The sequence below is a fragment of the Coffea arabica genome, chromosome 1c, assembly GCF_036785885.1.
Source record: "Coffea arabica cultivar ET-39 chromosome 1c, Coffea Arabica ET-39 HiFi, whole genome shotgun sequence".
In the NCBI taxonomy this organism is placed as follows: Eukaryota; Viridiplantae; Streptophyta; class Magnoliopsida; order Gentianales; family Rubiaceae; genus Coffea; species Coffea arabica.
This window is the reverse complement of record NC_092310.1, coordinates 4,907,148-4,920,040: the sequence shown is the minus strand read 5'-3', so window position 1 is coordinate 4,920,040 and position 12,893 is coordinate 4,907,148. Positions and strand designations below refer to the sequence as shown.

The 12,893-nt window shown below is 40.0% G+C and overlaps 1 non-coding gene across 1 annotated transcript; it reads right to left on the bottom strand.

Moving 5' to 3' along the window:
* Positions 1-502: 502 nt before the first annotated feature.
* Positions 503-609, bottom strand: LOC113743922 (small nucleolar RNA R71). The gene has a single exon (XR_003461237.1). It is a non-coding gene; the product is annotated as a small nucleolar RNA R71 (small nucleolar RNA).
* Between the last annotated feature and the right edge of the window lie 12,284 nt (positions 610-12,893).

Below are 12,893 nucleotides of genomic sequence, written 5' to 3'. Positions count from 1 at the left end.
GAAGACTGTACGTCAAACTAGGAAAGAGACTAGACAACTTAGAGAGGAGCAATCTAGCATTGCATCTTAGAGATTGGATCAAGAGGTTGAGTCAACAAGTTCGAGTGGTGATAATTCAAGTAACCCAGGTCAAGAGGACATCTCTATGGCGAATGCAAGAACACTAAGGGAGTTGGCTGTTTCGAAATTGCCCCAGCAGCTGTTGTGCATCACATTTCCAACTCTAGCTGAGAATACCTCCTTCGAACTGAACCTCTTACCCATTTTCCATGGTCTCTTAGGTGAAAAACCCCATAAACACATCTAGGAGTTCGATATGGTATGCTCCAGTATGAAACCTTCAAGAATTACTGAGGAGCAGATCAAATTTAGAGCCTTCCCTTTCTCCCTCAATGATGCAGCAAAGGATTGGTTATACTACCTACCTACAGGTAGTATCACAACATGAGCCCAACTAAAAAAGAAATTTTTTAAAAAATTCTTCCCTGCATCCCGGGTTGCAAGTTGAAGAAAGGAGATATGCAGCATTAAGCAGTATCCTGGAGAATCCCTATATGACTATTGGGAGAGGTTCAATAAGTTGTGCACTAGATGCCCGCAGCATCAAATTAGTGAGCAACTATCGATCCAATACTTCTATGAGGAATTTCAGTAATCTAACAGAAATATCATTGATGCTGCGAGTGGAGGAGCACTGGCAAATAAGACACCGAGGGAAGCATGGTTGCTTATAGAAACTATGGCAGAAAATTCTCAACAGTTTGGCTTCTGTGAGAGTAACCCTACCCGTAGGGTTAACAAGGTGGAAGCGTCGTCCATTCAGCAGCAGCTATCGGAGTTAACATCTTTCGTTCGCCAATTAGCTTTGAGAAACATGCATCAAACCAAGGTCTGTGGAATCTGCACAAACTTGGGCCACTCCACTAACTCATGCCCTATGTTGCAAGAGGAGGGAGCTGAACAAGTGAACATGGCGGTGTGTCCACGCCTCATAGGCAGTACGATCCATACTCCAACACATACAATCTGGGTTGGAGAGATCACCCCAATTTTAGCTATGAAAACAGGCCACAGAATTCATTTTCAAATCGTCTACCAGGGTTTCAACAACCATGGCAACAAATGCCTCAACCATCATCTTCTAATTCAGGAAGCTCTTTGGAGGATATTGTTAAGAACCTGGCCATGAGTACTGCTTAGTTCTAGCAAGAAACTAGATCCGGTATGAAGAATCTAGAAACTCAAATGAGTCATATGGCAACTGCAATTAATCGCTTGGAGTCCCAAGTTTTTGAAAAATTACCATCGCAACCCGAATCAAACCCCAAGAACGTAAGTGCCATAATTCTGAGGAGTAGCAAGGAAGTGAACGGGTCTAAGGCCATGAACCTAAAGAGCAAAAGTGAAGACGAGAGCGAGAAGGAGATGGAAGAAGAAAGACGCATTCGTGGAGACCCTGAAATAACTTTTACTCCATCAATACCCATTAAATCTAATTTACCTCCTTTTCCATGCAGGTTAGAGAAGACAAAGAAAACTGAGAAAAAAAAGGAGATCCTGGATGTATTCCAAAAAGTAGAGATCAACATCCCTTTGTTGGATACAATTAAGCAAGTACCGAAATATGTAAAATTTTCAAGAATTTATGCACCCATAAGAGAAAGTTGAGAGGGGACGAAAGAGTAGCAGTGGGAGAGAACGTATCAGCCATATTCTAAAGAAACCTCCCACCCAAGTGTAGGGATCCAAGAATGTTTACGATCCCTTGCAAAATAGGAGACACACCAATTAGGAAAGCAATGTTAGACTTAGGGGCGTCAATCAACGTGATGCCAAAAATCATTCATATGTCCCTGAATCTTGGGCCATTAATAGAAACGGCCATCATAATCCAACTAGCTGACCGCACCAATACTTACCCAAAGGAGCTTGTGGAGGATGTCCTGATTCAGGTAAATGAATTAGTTTTTCCAACAGATTTTTATATCCTAGATATGGAAAATGAAAAATCGTAAAATTTGTCACCTATTTTGCTAGGTAGACCGTTTCTTAGCATTACTAGGACCAAAATAGACGTGAATGAGAGTACTTTATCAATGGAGTTTGATGGTGAAACTGTAAATTTTAATATTTTTGAGGCGATGAAGTGTTCAGAGGAATCTAGCTCAGTCTTTGCTTTGAGTGTTATTGAGCCTTTTGTGCAGGAAACTTTCGAATTGGATGGTGATGACGCATTGGAAGTAGCCTTGACCAAACATCTTAAATTGGGTATAACCCCTAATGTGGACATGAGGGATGAGTTGCACCGTGTAGATGAAACATTACATTCACTTTCAACCATTCCTCCAAGGTATAACCTCACTTCTCTGTTTGTGCCAGAAACTCAGACAAAGTTGTTATCTTCAGTTGCACAGGCACCGGAGTTAGAACTTAAACCTCTCCCAAAACATCTAAAATATGCATTCTTGAGAGACTGAGAGACACTTTCGATGATCATTTCTGCACACTTATCTCCGAGTCAAAAGAACAAACTAGTGCGAATCTTTAGGGATCATAAGGAGGCGATTGAATGGAATATAGTGGATATCAAAGGAATAAATCCGTCTTTATGCATGCATCGGATAAGTTTCGAGAATGATGCGAAATCGGTAAGACAGGCACAGCGGAGGTTGAATCCCTTAATGATGGAAGTTGTAAAAAAGGAGATATTTAAACTCCTGGAGGTGGGGATTATTTTTGCTATTTTAGACAGTTCTTGGGTAAGTCCTGTTCAAGTGGTCCCGAAAAAGGCGGGAGTGACTGTAGAGGAAAACTAAGAGGGTGAGATGGTTCCAGTGAGGAAAGCTACAGGCTGGCGCCAGTGCATTGACTACCGAAAGCTAAATTCTGTGCCAAAAAATGATCATTTTTCTCTCCCTTTTATTAATCAAATGATAGAAAGATTAGCTGGTCGTGTTTACTATTGTCTTTTGGATGGTTTTTCAGAGTACTTTCAGATTGCAATAGCACTGGAAGATCAGGAAAAGACCACGTTCACCTGCCCATTTGGTATATTCGCTTACCGTCGGATGCATTTCGGTCTCTGCAATACTCCAGCAACTTTTCAAAGGTGTATGGTAAGTATTTTCTCCGAATATGTAGAAAAGACTATTGAGGTGTTCGTGAATGATTTTAGTGTATACGGGAATAGTTTTGATGAATGTCTTGATAATCTAACTCTAATTTTGATAAAATGCATAGAAATGAACTTGGTTCTTAACGGGGAGAAATGCCACTTTATGGTGGAATATGGTATTATTTTAGGGCACGTTGTGTCGGCTAAGGGAATAGAGGTGGATAAAACTAAAATAAATCTTATTTCTGCTCTACCTTACCCTGTATGTGTACGGGAAGTACGTTCCTTTTTTGGTCATGCAAGGTTTTATAGGAGGTTCATCAAGGATTTTTCAAAAATCGGGGCACCTCTGTTCAAGTTACTACAAAAGAACGTGCTATTCGATTTCACCAATGAATGCAAGGTGACTTTTAATAAATTAAAAGAGTCGTTGACATCGCCGCCCGTCATTCAACCCTCAAATTGGAACCTGCTGTTTGAGATTATGTGCGACGCAAGTGATTATGTCCGTAGGAGCCATGTTGGGCCAAAGGATAGGCAAGGCAGCGCACGCGATCTACTATGCATTGAGAGCATTGAATGGAACCCAACTTAACTACTTCACGACGGAGAAAGAACTACTAGCTATTGTTTTTGCACTAGAAAAATTTAGGTCATATTTATTGGGTGCAAAAGTAATTATTTTTTCTAATCATGCATCCTTGAGATACCTATTGGCGAAGAAGGATGCAAAACTAAGGATCATAAGGTGGATTTCGCTCCTGCAAGAGTTTGACATAGAAATCAAGGATAAGAGCGGGGGCGAGAACTTGGTAGCGGATCCGCCATTGAGAGAATCATTTTCCGATGAGCAATTAGTAGCCATTGATTCGTCAGTACCTTGGTATGCGAATATTATCAATTTTTTGGTAACGAATCAATTACCTATAAGTTGGCCAAAAAACTAAGAGAGATAAATTGAAAAATGACGCCAAACACTATATTTGGGACGACCCTTACCTATGAAGGCAATGCTTGGATCAAGTGCTAAGAAGGTGTGTAAGCGCAGGTGAGTTTCACTTTATTCTAACTTTTTGTCATTTATTTACATGTGGAGGACACTTTGGGCTGAAACAAACAGCTCATAAGGTGTTGGAAAGTGGTTTCTATTGGCCCACTCTGCTTAAGGATGCATATTCGTTTTGTAAATCTTATAATAAGTGTCAAAGGTTGGGGAATATTTCTCATAGAGACCAAATGAGTCAAACCCCCATGTTATTTGTTAAAATTTTCGATGTCTAGGGTATAGATTTCATGGGTCCCTTTCCCTCATCTTTTGGTTTCTTGTACATTTTACTTGCTGTCGATTATGTTTCCAAATGGGTGGAGGCAAAGGCCACCCGGACTAATGATTCAAGAGTGATTGCTGATTTTATAAAGTCTAACATTTTTATCTGCTTTGGAATGCCGAGAGCTATAGTTAGTGACAGGGGTACCCATTTTTGCAATAAGACGATTGTTGTCTTGTTCCGTAAGCATGGCGTACTCCACAAAGTATCCACATCCTATCATCTGCAGATGAATGGTCAGGCCGAAGTGTCGAAAAGGGAGGTTAAGTCAATCCTGAAAAAGATGGTGCGGCTCGATAGAAAAGATTGGAGTTTGAAGTTGGAAGATGCTCTATGGGCTTACCGTACTGCGTACAAAACCCCGATTGGAATGTCCCCATATAGATTGATTTTTGGGAAGCCATACCATCTCCCAGTAAAATTCGAACACAAGGTATTCTAGGCAATTAAGAGGTGCAACATGAAACTTATGGATGCCGGGGGACATAGAAAACTCCAATTACAAGAATTGGAAGAACTAAGGAATGAACCCTATGAGAACGCAGTAATTTATAAGGAGAGGAGTAAAATTTTTCATGACCAGCAAATATCAAGAAAGTCATTTGTAGTAGGGCAAAAAGTCTTACTTTATTACTCGAGACTTAAGCTTTTTCCGGGTAAGTTGCGTTCGCGTTGGATTGGTCTATTTATCATTTCTAATATTTTTCATTATGGTGTAGCGGAAATTCAAAGTTTGAAGACGGGGAAGAAGTTTGTGGTGAATGGTCACTGTCTAAAGCACTATTATGAGGGGTTTAATAGTGAGCAAGTGGAGGTCATCTGTCTTGAGGATCCAAATTGTGTGGCTTAAACGACGACCATTACTGTGTCTAGCCAAAGACATTAAAAAAAGGCGCTGCTTGGGAGACAACCCAAGGACTACAGTATTAGTTGTTGTCAATTTTAGTTACTTTGCAATTTTGCAGGTCTATTCTTCTATTATAAGTGTTTTTGTGGTGGTCAACAGAAGACTGGGGTTTCCAAGGCATGCCCACGCCTTACAAGGTTACGCCAGGAGCACTATGCAAAGTGGGGACTATCGGTTCCAAGGCATGCCCACGCCTTGAAGGGAATTCTTTTGGACATTTTTTGTGCGATGGTCAGAAAACCATATCCTCCAAGGTGTGCCCAAGCCTTCCAACCCTTCCGATAATGAAAGTCAAAAAAAAAATTTTTGACCGGGACCTTCTTTAGCCCTACTTTTCTACTTTTTCTTTTTCTTGTCTTGTCTTGTTTGGTCTTGTTTAATCCTTTTCCAATTTGTTTTGTCCTAGTTTCAGTCTTCTTCTTCCTGTTTGTGTTGGTTTCAGTCGAACACAGTGCCGCCACTGCTTTCCCCCTAGTCACGGCCGCAGGTCTCTCTCCCTCTTCTCTCTCTCTCTCTCTCTCTCTCTCTCGCTCTTTGAAGCCACGCACCTTCCTCCTCGCGCGAGCTCGGATCTAGTGCGTTGACCTTCCCTGTGCGTAGCTAGCAGCCTCACAATTGCACGCCCGCCCCTCCCTTGCGGACCCAGTAGCGACCGTAGGCAGCCCTTACCACGCGCGCAGCCGCGTACCTACCAACCTTCACCCTGCATGACTAGAGCATGCTTGCGTGATCCAGCAGCGCACAACCCTTCTCTGCGTGCAACCTGCCATTTGCCAGCGCAGCCTTACCTGTAGACGCGCAACTCCGCTCGAGCCTTCTCTAGCCCAGCAAGCGAGACCAGCCTCACGCGCGTGCCATGCCTGCTTTTTCGCATGCGCCGTTCCCTCCGCGTGCGATCAGCAACACGAAGTAGCCCAGCAGCTGCGTGCGACTACTCGTACGCGTGCGCACCGCCCAGACCATCAGCCGTGCGCACCTCTCTCGTACCCCCTCTAATCGTGCGTCTCCACCACGGTCTCCTCCAATGTGGAAAAAGTGGTACCCCTATTTCCCTAAATTTTTACCACTAGCCTTTGAATTTGGGGTCTATGCTTTATTTGACTCGGATTTGAGTTTGCTATATCTGTGCACTCTGGTCGATCTGAGGTTTAGTACACGTGGTCAGTGACTCACCGATTGTTGACTATTATTGACTGATATTTTCATTTGTAGGGTGTTAAATCTGTTTTCTTTGTTGTTGTCTGCCACGTGACGCCAGTGGGTATTTTTGGTGTTTGTTGCCTTGTCGTTATTTCGGTGGGGTACTTGTGTTTCTCTTTGCTATTAGACTTCTGACTTTTGAGTATTATCAGTTGACTGTGGTCCCTTGTCCCCATTTTGGTGGTTGCCTAGCTGTTTCTGTGCTTATTTACACTCATTTCTGTGGGTTTTGAATGCCTCCGAAAAAGGCACCAACTGCTGGGTCGTCTGGGTCCCAATCTTGTAAGAGGCGAGCCCTAATCTAGCCTCCCACTCGGTCCCGATCAGGTCTCTCTAAGAGCACTATATCTCCTAGGGACTGGGGGGAGCTTATTACTGACCTTACATAGGCACAAAAGGACTGATTGACTAGTTTGTTGTTGCGCCCTTTTGCTCCGTGTGTGTGTTTTCATGGCCCAACCCTGGATCATTTGCAAATTGCACGGGAGGTTGAATAGTTGTTCTCGACAATTGGTTGGCAATGATATCTGACCATTGACTACAACCTGTTGTAGCTTTATCTACTACGGAGGCAGAATATATGGCTATGACTGAGGCAATCAAAGAAGTTTTGTGGTTGAAGAGTCTGTTTGGCAAATTTAGTCTGTATCAAGGTGTTACTACTATTTACTGTGATAGTCAAAGTATCATTCATTTGACTAAAGACTAGATATATCATGAGAGGACGAAGCACATTGATGTGAAATTTCATTTCATTCGAGATGCTATTGTTAAGAGAAAAGTCTTTGTTCAGAAAATCAGTACCAAAGAGAATCCTGCTGACATGTTCACGAAATCTCTTCCAGTTTACAAGTTCAAACAATGCTTGAATTGGGTTGGTATTCGTTGTTGGTGATTTAGGCCGATTGGGGTTTATGTGGAAAAGGTGGAGCAGTTTTTGTTATTGTCGATGTTGGGGAAACGCCAAGGTGGAGATTTGTTAAAGTGGCTTTATCCCATATCAGCTTTTGTATGAGGGAGACTTTCCCTTAGTTGTCTATAAATATAGTGGGCCTGTGATGAAATTAAGTGCACCAAAACCAAGAGAGCATTAGTGGGCTATTTAAACTTTTGGGTCATTAAGCCTTTTGTTTAGTTAAATATTTTGGGTTCTTTTGTGTTTTTTAGTATTAGGTGTTTTGGGCCTAGAAATACTTTACTAAGGCATTTTTTTACTCTCTTCTACATAGTAAAATATTGCTCCTCCTCCGCCCATGAACGTAGGTCAATTTGACCGAACCACGTAAATTCCTGTGTTCCTGTTTTATTTATTTTTTGCTTTGCTATTTGTCTTTTGAGGTTGCAAAAAATCTTTTCGTCAATTTTCTGGGGTCAGACCTAACATCCATTAGCAGGCAAGGATTCTTATTGTCCCCAGGAATTAATATTGCACGAACATTTCCTGTGCCTTCATTGATTCGGCAGCATGTGATGGTTCTATTTTCAGATTTAAACAACCTGCATGATCGGCTTTTCAACAAATGGTGGATGCATTAATAGTCTATTCGTAGTTGGGATCTCAATGTCGGATGCACCTTCAGGGATCCGACATCAGCGAAACAGAGCTAAGGACAAAAGGAAAACTTATCATGCCATTCCTACTAGACAGATTGAGGATGAGATTCCTATTTGTTCCTTTACCACCTATATATACAAGTGGATATGAATTCTATTTTCAACATCTCCACAGGCTTCTTCAGACTTAAAGTGTCAAAACCCAATCAAAAAATTTTGATTAAGAAAAAGAATGGCAACTCCAAAATTGTCCAGCCACAGTCGTTCCATTAGCTTGCCTTCTTCTTTGCATCCACTTCTTGTGAATGTTGAGGAACTCCTGCAAAGGTTGAAGTCATCAGAAGCTGCTTCGTTACCTTCACATTCATTGGCATGCCGAAGATTGGATTGCCTCAAAAACTTGTATGAGTGTCTGAAGATCTACTTCAGCTACATTCAAGTTAACAATGCCTCTCCAATGAAGAATTTGGAAAATGTGAAGAAGAGGTATTGGATGCATCTCTCAGCCTGTTGGATATTTGTGGGGCAGTCAGAGATATCTATTTACAGATGAAGCAAATGGTATAGGAACTTGAGTCATCTCTGCTGCGGAAAAGATCTAGAAATTTGACCAATGATGCCAGCTCATATATAATCTCCAAATAGCACTTGAATAAAATGATCAGCAATTGGTACAAAGAGTTGAAAATCGCAGACAAAAAATCCAACTTGGTAGTGTTAAATAGAGATTTTGAAGATGTCCCTTTGGTTATCTTGATCAAAGAGGTTCAACTTGTTAGCCTTCCCGTGATGGAGTCCATTCTATCTTTCCTATCTGGACCAAAGGCAGGGTCAAAACTAAGAGCTTGGTCCTTGGTATCCAAGTTACAACAGCATAGGAGAGCACCATGCAGAGAAAATATTGATATTTCAGTGATAGAGCAAATAGAAATCCAGTTGGATCTCTTGAACAACAAGAAGTCAAACAAGAAAGTAATCAGAAAGGTTGAGGAAGTACAGTCAAGCATTGAAGAATTAATAGAGGTGCTTGAAATTGTGTTCAGGCTTTTGCTGAAATCTAGAGTTTCCCTTCTCAACATTGTCAACCACTAGTTTAGGCCACAATCAGCATGGCTTCCAAAATACCATGCACCTCAATTTTGTTTACGTTGGCCTTTGTACAAAATTGTGTATAGATACACACATCTCAGAAATTAATACATTGCTGAAACACTTCATTTAATTTGATCTCCTTCATTCATTTTCCTGTCTAGATAACTTTTGTGCTTCCATTCAAGAAATTACGTCTACTGCTAATAAAAAATGAATCTTGCTGTTGTAGGTTTTCAATATTTTTTTATTAGCTTTCAAAAATTTTTTCACCTTTACCTCAAACAAAGAAAGTAAACAAGTTCCATAATTTGATATTCCTTTGTGGGTGAGTATGTTGGAGCCATAAAGAGTTAAAATCTCCAAATATAAATCCAAATGTGATAATATACAGTCTGCTAATAGGAAAAGAACCATGGATACGAGAATCCGTAATGACATCTACCTAAAATCAGATTTTTAAACTAAATTTGTCAAAGTAAAGAATTTGGCACCTTAACGTTTTCTGGTCAAGGGTACAAAACATTCTCTTCTACATTCGACGTCAATCCATATAGAGAGAAAAAATGTAATGGTTCAAGAACCATTGACAATTTGGAGTAAAAAAATGAAATGAACGGGTCTTCTGATACTTCTCTTATCTGTCTTCAGTAATTCTCATAGAAATCAGAAACACTATCTCTACTTTTAGCTGAAACACGTGGGAAGAAACACAAGATTCATTGTTGTTGAGCCGCAAGGTTTGACTTTGGTGGTAAAATGTTTCATCCCACATCGGAAGAAGCTTAAGGAGTTCCTCCGTTTGCTTCCTATAAATAAGGGGGCTTAGTGGTGAAGAAAGGTGCACCACTCAAGAGAGTTATATGAGCTATTAGTTTCTTGAGTCATCTAACTCATTTATAGTCAAATATTTTAGACTTTCTTGTTTTATGTTTAGGAATATTTCCTAAAACTTTTATAAGTGACTTTTGGCCTATGAATCACTTTCCTACGGCTTTTGTATTTTTTCTTCATTGTAAAAATATTGCTCCTCCTCCGCCCGTGGATGTAGGTCAATTTGACCGAACCACATAAATCTTCTGTGTCTTTTATTTGCTCTATTATTTGTCTTTATTGGGTTGCCACAACCCTTTTATATGGTCGATTTTACCACCTAATTAGTCTATCGCCTAATTTTTATATGATCGATTATATCGCCTATTTCGGTCTAACTTTAACTTGTTTATTCCTGAGCCGGTCCTGACAAACTGGTATCAGAATTGGTTGATATATTTTTGTAAGATAGGTTCATCTCATGGGGCTCATTCATCCTGTGGGGAGTCCGTTTATTCGTGGAACCCGCTCATCTTGTGGGATCCGTTCATCCCGTGGGGCCCGTTTATCTCGAGGGGCCCGCTCATCCTTTAGGGCCCGCTCACGAGACTTGTATAGTTGTTTGACCAGTTTTTGAGACAAACTTCAGGTTACAGATTTTATGACAACAATGACGATGACAAAGACGGTTGCCGAAAAATTTGATAGGAATGTCAATTTCGGCATGTGACAACTCAAGATGGAGGCCATTTTTGTTCAAGACGAAGTTGACTTGGCAATTCAGGGAATTGAAAAAAAGCCAGAAGATGTAAAGGATGCGAATTTCACCGATATGGATAAGAAAGCCAAATCCAACTTAATCTTAAATCTCTCCGATAAGGTATCGCGTGAGGCAGCAATGGAGACTTCGGCCAAGACTATGTGGGATAAATTGAAAGTCTTATATATGAAGAAGACAGTCAAAAATCGGCTATATCTGAAGCAGAGTTTGTATATGATTCGGATGTCTGAAGGTACATCTATACTCTCCTATCTTGATAAATTTGATTCCATTATTATGAATTTGGAGAATATAGATTCGAAAATTGATGATGAGGATCAGGCCTTATTACTTTTGTGTTCCCTTCTCCAGTCCTTTAAACATTTCAATGATACTATAATTTATGGAAAGGAAATAATTTCGTATCAGGAAATTAAATCTGCATTAAAATTTAAAGAGCAGATAGATGGGGATATTACTGAAAAAAGTAATGGGAGTCAATCCAATAGCTTGTTTGTTCGGGGTAGATCTGAAAAGAGAAACACAAAAAATAGAAAATAGATCCAAGTCCAGACATAGAAACGTGGTGTGTAACTATTGTAAAAAGAAGGGCCATGTTATCTCTGATTGCTTTAAATTGAAAAATAAAGAAAAGCAAAAAGAGAAATTTGTTGAAAAAAATATTGAATCCACTGAATCTAGTATAGCAGCTGATGAGAATAATGGAACCATTTTCTGTGCAACGAAAAATAATTTTAGGTCTAATAGTGAGTGAATTTTAGATTCGGGTTGTTTGTATCATATGTCTCCCAATAGGGACTGATTTTCAACATATAAATCAACTGAAGGTGGAGTTGTCTTAATGGGTAACAATACCGTTTGTAAAGTTGTTAGCAAAGGCACAATTCGGATTAAAATGTAGGATGATATTGTGAGGACGCTCACAAATATTAGATATGCTTCAGATTTAAAGAAAAATCTCATCTCTTTGGGCACTTTTGAGTCTATTGGGTGCAGGTATTCAGGTAGAGATGGAGTTCTCAAAATCATTCGAGATGCTCTTGTTGTTATGAAGGCACATAGATCTAGTACTTTATATATTTTGCAGGGATCTACTGTTACAGGTGCTGTTGCTGTTTGAACATCATCTTTGTCGGATACAGACATCACCAAATTATGGCATATGCATTTGGAGTATATGAGCGAAAAAGATTTGGGCATACTAAGCAAAAGAGGACTTCTTTATGGACAAAGTACCGGGCCATTGGAATTCTGTGAACATTTATGTTTGGGAAGCAGAAAAGAGTTAGGTTCAGTTCACCAGCAATTCACAAGACAAAAGGTACTGTTGATTACATTCATTCAGATCTATGGGGCCCTTCTCATGTTCCTTCTAAAGGAGGTGCTAGATACATGTTGACTTTTATTGATGATTATTCAAGAAAAGTTTGGGTATATTTTCTTAAATATAAAAATGATGTTTTTCTAACTTTCAATCAATGGAAAGTTTTGATTGAGAAACAAACAGGAAAACATGTTAAGCGGTTGAGAACAGATAATGGCATGGAATTTTGTGGAGGTGAATTTGATAGATTCTGTAAAAATGAAGGAATTGTTCGGCATCGCGCTGTCAGAATGACGCCTCAACAAAATGGTGTGGCTGAACGTATGAACAGAACGCTTTTGGAGAAAGCGAGATGTATGATCTCTAATACAAGATTGACAAACAACTTTTGGACAGAGGCAATCAATATAACCTATTATATTGTCAACCGTTCTCTTCCTGCATCTCTTGATTTCAAAACTCCTGAGAAAGTTTGGTCAGGTACTCCTGCTGATTACTCCAATTTAAAATTTTTTTAGTGTCCAGCATACATGCATGTGAATGATGAAAAATTGGAGGTTAGTGCTAAAAAGTGTATTTTTCTTGGGTATGCTTTTGGGGTGAAAGGATACAGATTATGGTATCCCGATCCCAAATTCCCAAAATTTGTAATCAGTAGAGATGTTACTTTTGATGAATTGTCTATGTTATCTTCCAAGAAGGGGTCTTCTAGTTCTTGTATTACTGATAGTGCACAGAAGCAGGTGGAGCTTGATATTGGCAGTTCTGGTCTTTTTCAGTCC